This window comes from Teleopsis dalmanni, unplaced genomic scaffold (genome assembly GCF_002237135.1).
Source record: "Teleopsis dalmanni isolate 2A unplaced genomic scaffold, ASM223713v2 unscaffolded_contig_0465, whole genome shotgun sequence".
Classification (NCBI taxonomy): domain Eukaryota; kingdom Metazoa; phylum Arthropoda; class Insecta; order Diptera; family Diopsidae; genus Teleopsis; species Teleopsis dalmanni.
Window position 1 is genome coordinate 1 of NW_024031847.1, and position 12,483 is coordinate 12,483.

The following is a 12,483-nucleotide window of genomic DNA, read 5'->3' on the forward strand; positions in this document are numbered from 1 at the left end:
AACGTGTACCGGAGTGAGACAAGGTTGTGTCTTAAGCCCTATATTGTTTGCACTGTTCGTTGATGACTTAAGTAACTTTCTTTCTGGTGGTGTTACGATTGCCAATATGTGCCTAAAAGTACTATTATATGCTGACGATATTGTGTTGTTTGCAGATTCTCCAATAATGTTACAAAATATGATAGATGAATTAAATAGATATTGCAACTTATGGGGACTATCTATAAATACAGACAAATCAAAAGTGATGGTATTTAGGAAACATGCTAGAAGATTGAGAAATGATGAAAAATGGTACCTTAACGATGATCAATTAGAAGTGGTTAATAATTATAAATATTTAGGAATAAATATGAAATATAACGCAAAATTCGATAACCACTTGAACGAGAAGTTAAAGGAAGCTAAATTGGCTATTAATTGTACCTAGATAAATGTCTTAGGAAATCCAAAAGTGTCACTGCTCGTAAAATACAAAGTTTTTGAAGCCACAGTTAAGTCAGTTCTAAATAATGCAGCGCAAATCTGGGGTGTTGATAAATATGACGCAGTAGAAAAATTGCAGACATTTTATATAAAGAGAACGTTTCGTTTGCCGAAAAATACCCCAAATTATATGGTGCATTTAGAAACTGGTCTACCGACGCTATATACCCAAACATTAAAATTGCATTTTGATTACATAAATCGTGTTAGGAATTTGCCAGACAATAGGATTCAAAAAACATTAGCGCAGTACCTAATAAATGAAAAAACATTATTTTTTGAAATATGGTCAAATCTGGCATCCGAGTTAAATATAACTAATGATTTGAGTATTAATGAAAACTGGAAAATGTGGCAAAAAAATATAATAACGAAACTAAGTATTGAAGAACGTAGAAATTTTGTAGAAACGGCAAGAAACAGTATATCGAGAGATGCATATAGTAAGTTGAATTATGATCTAGGTGTCAATAATTACTTTCACGAGCAATATGACCTAGAAACAATAAGGACAACTTCAAAACCCGCGGCGAGCTCCTACGATTGTGCTACGTACCGCATGAAAGTCTAGACACGCTGTGCACGATATGCAACCTTAAATTGAAAGGCGATGTTATACACTTAGTAGGTGAATGCCCAATTTTTAAAGAACATAGGTTGCTGTACTTCGGTAAACCCGCGCTCGATGTCAATGAAACCATACGGTTACTGAATGGCCCCAACTGGAGATTGTTAACGGCGTTTATTAAAACTACATTTAAATATAGGCAAAATATTATTAATGAAGACTTTTAAATTAACTTATATAAAATCTATTATTTTTGTTAAAGTAATTTAATTTAATTTTTATGTTGTATTGAGCTCATAAGCAAGAATACCAATTTAATATTTATAAAAATTGGATTAATTAGTTATTAGTTAATTAGCTATTAGATTAATCTAAATTTCCGGCAGACGGCTAAAATGCCATAGCTGTAAGCTTTATGTATATTTATTATAATTATATGTATTATAATTATTATATAACTTCGATGTAATATAATAACTTTAAAATGAAGTAAAAAATAAAGCTACTACTACTACTACTGCATACGCACATTGGTTTGATCTTGTCTGTTCTGCATGTACGGTGCGTATTCTGCTGACGTAGCAGCTACAGCTATGTTCGGCGCGATCAACGGCGACTTTTCAACACACTCAGGGGTTGAAAAGATTACTGGCGCCAACGTAGACGCATAAGGCATATTCATTACATGTGACGCTGGCAGAGGCCACACTGTACTTGTTGATGCACACGAATATTTGTTCATGTATTGGTTCGGTACAGTCATCGAAGGCAAAGAAACACTCACTGTATTTGTTGTAGTTGTAGTTTGACTTGTTGCATGTAGATTAGTATTCGGCACAAAATACTTATTCGCATTTAATTCCGGCATCGACGTCGCCACCGCATTGATAGGCTGTATTAATGACTCCAATGTCCGCTGGAGACGCAATACTTCGGCTTTCAATTCCAAAACGGTGGTGTTTTCGTTTGCCGTATTAACATCGGCGACACTTTGTTTCTCCTGATCATTATGTTCATGCAATTGCGTTTTCAAATTACTTTCCTTTACCGAAGGAAAATCATCCAAGTCAATTGCATTTCCCATTGTGTTCGAATCCATTATTTTCACTAATAACTGTCTACACTTATTACCATTAAATTATTATTTGCACTCTTTATTTTAAATCCCACTTCTGAATTTGTCAGACACCGAGTTTAAATAAAACACGTCCGTTTGGTTAAGAGTGTCCAGTCAAAACTGACTTTCATTTCTTTATTATATTTCTTACATTAATGCACTCCGAGAGCGTAACACTCATGAGAGCATGAAAAGATGCATAAGAGTAATGATAATAGAAGTAACAATAAAGCAATAAATAAAAGTAAAATAACAAAAGAGTGACAGTATTACTCCAGTTACCTCATTGGGCTTTTCACACAGTTTCATAATTTACTTTGCTAAATTCTCAAAGTTTTTATTATTACAAGAATGCTCTACATATTTTTTCAATTCTTCCGCATTCAATATTTTCAAAGTCACTTACATCATGACACCAATTATTAACCAAATACCAAAATCAGCATTTTTTATCGTCGAACTGACGGACTGATGTTTTGGTTCTGGTCAACAACCGTCAAGATGCAAACAATCTTGCCTACTTTTAGGAAAATGTACGATCATCTAAGATCGTACACACTACATATACATATATATTACGGAAAAACTTCAAAAACCGTGAAATTAAATAAAATAAATATTTAACTCACAACACCATATAAATCGGCATATGCATTCATTTCATCTACCAGTTTTGATGCTGAATATTGATCCACCCATCTAAATGTGCCTCCAGTGAATGGAGGAAATCCAAGACCAAAAACCGCACCAATGTCTCCTTCTAAAGGATTATCGAGTATTTTTTCTTCTAAACAAAGTACAGCTTCATTTACAAAGCGAAAAATCATACGCAACGTCATTTCTTCTACAGAATTGAGACCTTTTGGAGAAAGCGAATATTTCTGCTTAATGATTTCCATAGCATCTGTATTAATAGGTCGGTTTTTTCCAGATTGACCATCATATAAAAATATTCCTTTGTTAGATTTTCGTCCTAAAAATCCAGACAAAACTAAGTCTTGCATGACAGACAAATTGACACCACTAAAACGTTCTCCAAAAGCCTACATATATAAACACAGGTCTTATTTAATGCGTTGATTAAGATAGTCAAAAGTAATTATGTTATACCTTAGACAGGTCCGTAGTAATGTGTGAGCCGACATCTATTCCGACTTCATCAGCCAAAGTAGCAGCACCAACTGGAAACCCGAATTGTTAAGTCATTTTATATAATTCAATGGGATCAACACCTTCCTGTAAAAGTCTTACAAAAATTAACTTACAGTTAATTCATATCATAATACCTGATTGCTTCAGATAACATTGTAGCCAAAATACGTGTTGTGTAAAACCCAATTTTTCTTCCTTTTGAACTTCCTTTTGCTATACTCTTAATAGGAATAGCGCTAGAATTAGTAGCTTCTATTACAATATCCAATACAATAATATGGAAGGAAAACTCATGGATTTTACACCACGATAACGCACCGGCTCACACAGCCTTGGTTGTGTCGCAGTTTTTGGCCAAAAACTCCACCAATATAGTTTTGCACTTTAATTTATTTTTATAATTAAGTACATTAATTTCTCATTGTTTATTATATTTATTATCAAGAATGTTTATTTAATATTTATATATATTTATTATACATAGGTTTATACAATTTTTATATTTTTTTATTTTTTTTTTTTTAATATATTAAACAATGCATATAGTTTTGTATTTTAAGAAAAAAAATTAAAGAAATAAAGAAATTCGAAAAAGAATGACTCGTAGTGAAAGATCAATTAATAATCCCACCTACCATAAACCGATTTTTAAACCATGGTTCAAAGTTTCTTAAAGTTCACCTTACACGTGCTTTATACTTATTCAGCGGTCGTGAGAGCGAGAGCGTGAGGGGGAGAAGCTGCCAGATCTCTCTCACATAATCGCTGTAGAAATCACATGTAAAGATCGCTTTAAAGTTTTTGGTTTAATGTACCCACTTAGAAATCAATGTCAATATGTCAATATGTGACTATATCATCAACCATGCATCGTACTCTCCACATATGACCCGTGTTATTTTTTCCTCTTCCTCCGACTCAAATTACCATTGCGAGGAACACGTTTTGAGACCATAGAGGCCATAAAAGAGAATTCGCTGCGTGAACTAAAGGCCATACCTTCGGCGGCCTATAAAACTTGTATGGAAAATTGGATCAAGCGTTGGCATGCATGTATTGCCGCAGGAGGAAAGTACTTTGAAGGCGATAATAAAGAAAATGATTAAAAATTAAATTTTTGCATTTTTTTTAAAATCTCGTTCTTTTTTGATCATATACGAGCTTATTCTCAGAGCTGTATTTGAAAGCAAATTTCCAGTTACTTTAGGAAAAGATAAACCGCTATTTAAAAGTTAAAATTGAATGCAATTGACAAAACTAAATATCAAAATAATGAAACTTTTTGTTACGCCGATGATGTGGTAATAATCTGCAGAGGAAGAATCTGTGCGAAAGAATCCAATTAGGTCTAAAACTGAGAAAGGAATGGTGCAATTGTGTTGGGCTGAAAATAAATCCAGCAAAAACAATCATTGTACCATTCACGAGAAAACACAAAATAAAAAATCTTAAACCCATCTGCTTAGATGAAATAAAACCACAAAACGAGCTAAAATTTTTAGGTATAATTTTAGACCAGAAATTATTCACGTCCAAGAAGTAACAAAAAAGGCAACCAAAGCCTTTATGACATATAGATCCATCCCAGGTAAGAATTGGGGATGTACACCAAAGTCACTGCGATGGATGTACACAGCTATAATCAGACCTATAGTCACTTACGGATCAATAGTCTGGCAAAACTGCACAAAACAGCAAAGCGTTATCAACACACTCAACTAGGTACAGCGACTTGCATGTGTAAGCATAATAGGAGCAATGAGAACATGTCCGACTTCATCAATTGAAGTACTTCCGCAACTCACACTTCTTAACATCCATGCGAAGAGGCTGCTCTTAGAGTAATTACAAACAGGATGACTGGTCTTAAAACCAACAGCAAAAAATCTGATACTCAGGCTGCACAAATCCCAGAAATGAAATGAAAAGTATAACTTTACAAAAAACTTCAAAACTGAACTTAGCAACATAAAGAAGGCTTGTCGAAAACCCAAATAATAAAAGAAAACATGATTGCATGGTATACAGACGGCTCTCACACAAATAAGGGAGTTGGGGCTGGTGTTTATGGACCAGGCAAGAGATACTGGGAAACACTAGGAAATAATTCAACTATCTCTCAAGCTGAGATATACCTGATAGATAGATGTGCCAGGTACTGGTGCATAAGCAGAAGAAACACCTAGGAGGGTATTTCATGGATCATAAAGATTCAAGACTAGGAAAGGCAAGCTCTATATTATCTTTCATTAAAAAAATCTGATTTGGAGAAACACTCTAACCCGAGTAAGGGTCCCAATATATCTTTTAAGTCGCAGTGCACAATCGAATTTTCGAACAAATTTTTAATAATAATAATAAAGTTTCTGTGGTAAAGTAATACGGCGTTTACATTGGCCGAAAATGGCTCATTTTGGTCAAAAATCGAAAATGAGTATCGAATGGCTCATTCTTGCATATAAAATTTCAAGCACAAAAATGAGCAATTTTCTCACATTCTGTATGAATGACGTTCGGATGCATTCCACATACGTTCCAAATGCAAAGGAATCCATTGAACATACCCTAAATGAAAGCTCTTCATGGCATTTTGACTTTGAAAAAGCTGTTTTTAACATATTTACAAAAAAAGGTAAACAAATGTTTGGTGGTTGCATTTTCTGAAAACGATGCACTGCTTTTTAGAACTTTTACTTCCCAAAAAGTAATTAATCGAAGTTAAAATATGTTTTAAGTTTCTAATGTAAGGTTTGAAGGCATATTTAACCTTCATGCAACATTTTTTTGGCACAGGCCAAAAATCAAATCCACATGCAAGTTGAAAAATCAGCTGTTGAAATGAGAACAAATGAAATAGAACGAATGTAAACACTTTCAAATGGCTCATTCAAAATGAGCCATTTTCGGCCAATGTAAACGCCATATAACTTGTACATACAAAGGTACTCGTATTTATTCCCATATTTATGTTGTTCTTGAAAACTTCAATAAACGTCGAGTATGATTTCTTGTTTTAGTAATAATTTAGTTAATTATAAACCAAATTTAGTGATTTTCAAATAAAAATTAATCAAAACAAATATTCATAGGTGAAAAATGTGCAAGATGGAAGCGAAGAAATTTGAAAAAAGTGAAAAAAATGGCATTTTTCCATAACATTATCCGATTAGTCTAAAACTTCACATGTAGTAGTTTTTTGCGTATTCGAATAAATTACGTAGTGGCAACTAATATTCGAACATATTTTTTTGCCTCCATACATATTACAGCCACCCTAATATACATATATTAGGGTGCCATTAAGGTATTATATATGGGCAATTTTTTTTTTTCGAAAAATCGGTTGACGGTACACACCATTTCGGTTTATTTTACTAAAAAATAATCTGTGATTGGAAAATAACGATTTTTTCCAAAAAACTCATATTTGATTGCTTATATCTCCGACATATTTAATTTTACATAAAAACTGTCTTCCCAAAAGAAAAAATAAGCTGAAGTCACCCGATTGCTAGCTTTGCAAGTACTATGAATGTAATTGTCCGCTTCAGCTTTACAAAATATTTAATATTTCTAAAAAATTTAAAAGTTGCTGAAACAAAGTATCCTTATTACAATTTAGAAAGTGACGGCGGTAATCGTTAACAATTTTTAGTATGTACTGTTTTTGGATCACGTTTTTGGTAAATTTGATTTAAAGTCCAGCATTAGTTTCACTCCTCGCTCTGCCGTATCATTTACTAGTTTTAAGCTTAATAGCGTTTTCTTAGCTTGAATAAAACTAAGGTCTTCATGCCATTTTGTGGGATATATTTTCATGAAGTCATCGCACAACTTGAAACGATTACAAATGTTTTTAGTATGTTTGTATACAAACTGTTCAATTGCCTTTTCGACGATTTCAGTTATTTTTACGCGATCTGTTGATACTCTCCTGACTTCCTTGTCATCACTATCTAAATTCAAATTCGAAACTATCTTTTTCTTTATTTCAGGCGATATATTTGAATCTAAAAAAGCAAAACGAGCTCGGAGCTTAAATACCAAAGATGATTACATAATTTCTTCAAAGTAACTTTAGACATATCTTCATCAATTTTTTAATATTGACTGAGAATGGAAAGAACATTAAAATCTTGGAAATAAACTTTGACTGATGATAATACATTAAACCATATGTGGCGAACACATCTGTGGCGCTCACTTTGCCATCTACCGGAAAAGTAAAACCAAAAATGATCCTTCTTGTATGTGAATAAGCAACTAACTTCAAGTAGACGCTAACAGTAGTAATAAAAATATAGTTCCACGTGAACGGCAGAAAGTCAGTATCAATTGTGTTTTATTATTTTGTATAAACTTATGGACGGTTCACATTTGTTTTCCTTCTAAAGCTGGCAGCAATTTTCCATCCTAATGCACACATCCTTACTGTATTTAGCTCACAAACTTTGAACTATTTTTAAGCCTTCTACTCTTTGTGATCGTTAATTTATTAGTATTCGTGCCTTTTGCCAAAATATAATAACTTCTTGTATAGTTAATCTAGCACTTTCGCTTAACTATAACTTAACCACAAGCATGGTAAAAAAGGACTTTTAATACTTCCCTATTTGATGGTTATTTACATCCAGTCAACCTACTAGAATGATAATCAACAAGGTACAGTGAGCGACAAAACTCTACATACACCTCACATTTCTGCTAGCCCGTAAATCCAAAGACATAATAGAAAAAAGTAATGATACAGTTTTGTTTAGAACTGTTTTTTAATAATAATAAACAAAAGAAAATTCATTCATCAATATAAATTAACAAAGTTATTCGAAAAAAGCATAAAAAAATCATTGAAAAAAGTCTACATATACTTCATTGATTGTTACATTTATTCGACAGTAATTTAAATGTTAAACGGGAAAGTACCGTTTTTCATATTTCATGCTTGTGGCATAAGTCATACATTTATATAACGCATTTAGTTGTGCTTTGTAAGTGGTATTTAATTGACACGATGGGTCCACGAAAAGAAATTTCAAGTGATAAGCCTCGCATTGGCCGCCCAAGGAAACGTAGGAATGTCAGCTTGGTTGTAAAAGAAGTTGACAAAAATCCAAAGGTAAGTGCCTTAAAATTAGTCGAACACATTGCAAGTGCAACTGGAAAGCATGCCAATCCACGTCAAAGCTATTTTTCCTACTTCAGTTGCAGCTTCGGCTCCCCAAACCATAACACTGCCATAACCATGCTTTACAGCATTATATGCTTTGGATTTTTGTCAACTTCTTTTAAAACCAAGCTGACATCCCTAAGTGTGAGTTTTCTTGGGCGGCCACTGCGAGGCTTATTTTCAGTAGAACCAGTATTTTTATAATTTCTTCAAAGATAATTGATAGAACTTTTATAAAATTGTTTAAACAATTAACTATTAAATTTCAAAAAAAAATTTTCTTAAAATATATCCCCTGAGATTCCATTTTTTATATTTTATTTAGATTCAGTTTTAAATTTTACTACGAAATAAAAATTTTTAGGATGCGGTTATTTTTTAAAATTTTTTAATATTTTTTTTTCTCCCGCAAAACACATCAAGCACATGCGTACTACATTTTCATTGAATGAATTTTCAAAGAATATACTATATATCTTATATATATAATTCTTCTGTACGTGTGTTGACAGTGAACTCCTCCTAAACGGCTAAGCCGATTTTGATGAAATTTTTTGTATATGTTCAAGTGGATTCAAGGAAGGTTTAGATTCACAATTTGACCCACTGGATAATGTCTTTTTAATTAATTTTTTATTTTTTGGTATCCATATACTTTTATATTAGAAATTTAAAATTTCTTCATGCTTACTTTGATTTGTTTAAAAAGTTTAAAATCTCTAAAATGAATCGTAAAACTGCCATTGCATAGCTTAAGTGCATTTAAGATTAATGAAATAAGATTAGTAATTAAAAGAATTATGGGGAACTTAATTGAATCAACAATATTAAATGGAAAATTCAGAGGAGAAAATATATTGCTTCCATGCATACCAATTATACCAACCGATGTTCCAATTCATTTCAAACGATTGCAATTTTCAATTCGTTTACCATTTGCGATCAGGTCAAACATTAAAAGTATGTGGACTGAATTTGGAAAATCTGTTTTTCGCATGGACAACTATATGTTGCATGTTACCGTGTTGGATAACCTTCTGATCTATATGTATACGCTTAAAATGGCCTAACAAAAAATATTGTTCATGAATTAGCTTTAAGTTAACATTTTAGCCCATAATAAAACTGTTAATATAATATTAAAAAAACCTTTTTTAATTTAAAATGTAGTGCTTATAAGGATTTGAAGTAACATGAAAATATTTGTAACATAAGTAATGCATGTGGACTTTTTGTAGATCAAAAGAAAAAATCAATTCAAAATAATTTTCGCATTAAAATGCTAAAGGTTAAGTTGAATAACAACAAATATTATAACTCAGCTGAGCCAGGAAAATTAATTGCAAGGGGAAACAAAGTTCGCCGGGTCAGCTAGTATTCTTATATAATATTTTTGATTTCGATTAGTAATAAAATTCTACATAAAACCCAAAAATTTCAGGACGATATCGTAATTAGAAGTACTTTTAAAAATTTATTTATCCTTCATATCACACCAAACACATATACACGATTTTTCAGTAAAAAAAAAAACAAAAGGAATATGTCACACAAATTTTTTTTTTCGTTTTGATTCAAATTAATATATAAATTCTACTTCAAAAATAAATATTCCCACTGTAATATTCATTTTAGAAGTAATTAAAAAAAATTAATTAATCAGGTGTCCTTCACGTTACTCATACGCACCATAGTACCATAACATCATTTTTCGAAGGAAAACTATACAAAAATGTTTACTTTTTATTTTTAAAATAAATGTATACAATTAATATTGCTATGTTAAATTAGTTCCGCATTATTTCTGTTTTTAAATTATGAATTTTAACATAATTAAACCGTTTAATAAACTTTTTTCTTATATAGATGAATTAAAAAGTTAATTAGTTTCATACTAGTCGAACTACCTAGAAAACTGCAGCACATAATCTCACCTACCTTTTTAGGTGCAGTGTTATTTTGCTAAAGTTGGAAAAATACTCTGCACAGGTAAGAAATGTTATAGGAAAGAAACTGTTATGAGCTAAAAACAAAATATTTTTTTTATGGTTTTTACATTAATTTTATTAATTCTTATTTCATTATTGATACATAATCTGTAATGTCTGAAGAATAAAATATGTTTGCCATTAATACTTTTTTGGAATTTGGAATAAGGCAGTGATATTTTAATGTGTATTTAACTGATGTAGCTGCTTCAAAGCGGTGTTTAATCTTATTTTCTTCTACTTCATAGTCTTTTAACGTTGAGAAATGGCACACAATATTTGGTAAACTTTCCTTAGCTCAGTTAAATAATTCCTTTGGTGTTTGGATTGGATTATTTATTCGTTGAAGGCTAGCTCTTGCAGCATTCCTCTTTAAGGTACCAGCTAAGCCGTCGCATGGTCCTTTGCCGTGTGACGTTGGAAAAAAGTGTCATTCTGCTTCCAAACCAAAGTCCGCTTTGTGATGAGTTAAATTAATAAAATTTTTTTTATTTTTATATTGTGAACCCGATCCATCGGAAAACTAAATAGTTTTTTTAATATCCGTACTAATTTTTTTAATGAATTTGATAGCGTATTTCTGAACAAATGTATAGTAGTTGTGTTGTGATGTAAACAGTCAGATATGAAAACAAAATTTTTTATTTGTAGTTTTTTATTTTCAAGACTGTGGTATATTGCAAAAATATGAATTGTTGCCTGATTATTATTCCAGTGAATACCTTGAACAGAGTTTTGAACAAAAAAAGCATAATTTTCGGAAAAATCACGCAAAACTATGCATTCAGTTTTTGTTAAGTTGCTTTTCTTATCATTTAAAAACTCTGCCTGTTTTTTAACTATAAAAGAATGCAACAGCAATTTGTCTAAACCATCTGTTTAGGATTGCAAATATTCATCTATTTGGGATATCAGCGTTTTTAATGTGCTTCTCTCTTCACGATCCCATTGTTTGTATTTAACGGTGTCCATCATGTTTTCATCAAATATCTCCAGAAGTTGTTCATTGATATTTTCAGTTCCAGGACATTTGGCGCAGGTTCCTAGAAAACATTCTGTGCGTGACGTATTGCAAATCATACGCTGTAGGCAATCTTTATAGTTATATATCGGCTTTCTACTACATGCAGTCAGTGCTTTTATATTCACTCCATATACCATTAATCGTACGTTTTCGTGTATGGAGCACATACAAACTGAATGTGTGCCGTTTGCTCCTGCAAGAACGCAATGTTGTGGTCGTAAAGATGCAAATTTTGAAAAACTACATTACAGGTCTGGAAGGTTGAGTTTGAAAGGTGTATGCAACTCCTTCAAATTGTTTAGAATGGACCGTTTTCGCATTTGTGTTCTTTATCCGTCAATTTGTAAGGATACGCAGATTTTTTTCCCAGGCATTACTTGACTGTTTTCTTCACATTCGTAAAAATTTAAAATTCTATTGGTTACATATTTTTCTAGCGGTGGCTTTTTGGATTTAGGTCTTCTAAGATTCATTTCTCTGAAGTAAGTTTTTTAGCAACAGTAGTAGTCATACATTTTGTAGCGTTTGAGAAGTAAGTCGTGACCCTTTCGGATAGACCAATTATGTATCACACCCACTATTTTTATTTTCATAGTTCTATCTGCTATGCCAATAAAATTTTTCTGCAGATTTTTTAAAATTGATGCGAGTCATCTTCTTCATCGCTATTCTTAGAGTTATCCGCAGGAATATTAAAAATTTTAAATTTGTGATTTATTTATTCAATAAAAATACTTTTGAGAATACTAACGTCCTTAAAAGTTTAATTTTTATGTAGAATTTAATGATAAACTCAATTCAGGAATAAAAGGTAAACATTTTTGTATAGTTTTCCTTCGAAAAATGATGTTATGGTACTATGGTGCGTATGAGTAACGTGAAGGACACCTGATTAATTAATTTTTTTTAATTACTTCTAAAATGAATATTACAGTGGGAATATTTATTTTTGAAGTAGAATTTATATATTAATTTGAATCA

The 12,483-nt window shown here is 31.7% G+C and overlaps 1 pseudogene; it reads right to left on the bottom strand.

The window, feature by feature from the left end:
• Window positions 1-2,791: 2,791 nt before the first annotated feature.
• On the bottom strand, window positions 2,792-4,278 carry LOC119663488 (annotated as a pseudogene).
• Between the last annotated feature and the right edge of the window lie 8,205 nt (window positions 4,279-12,483).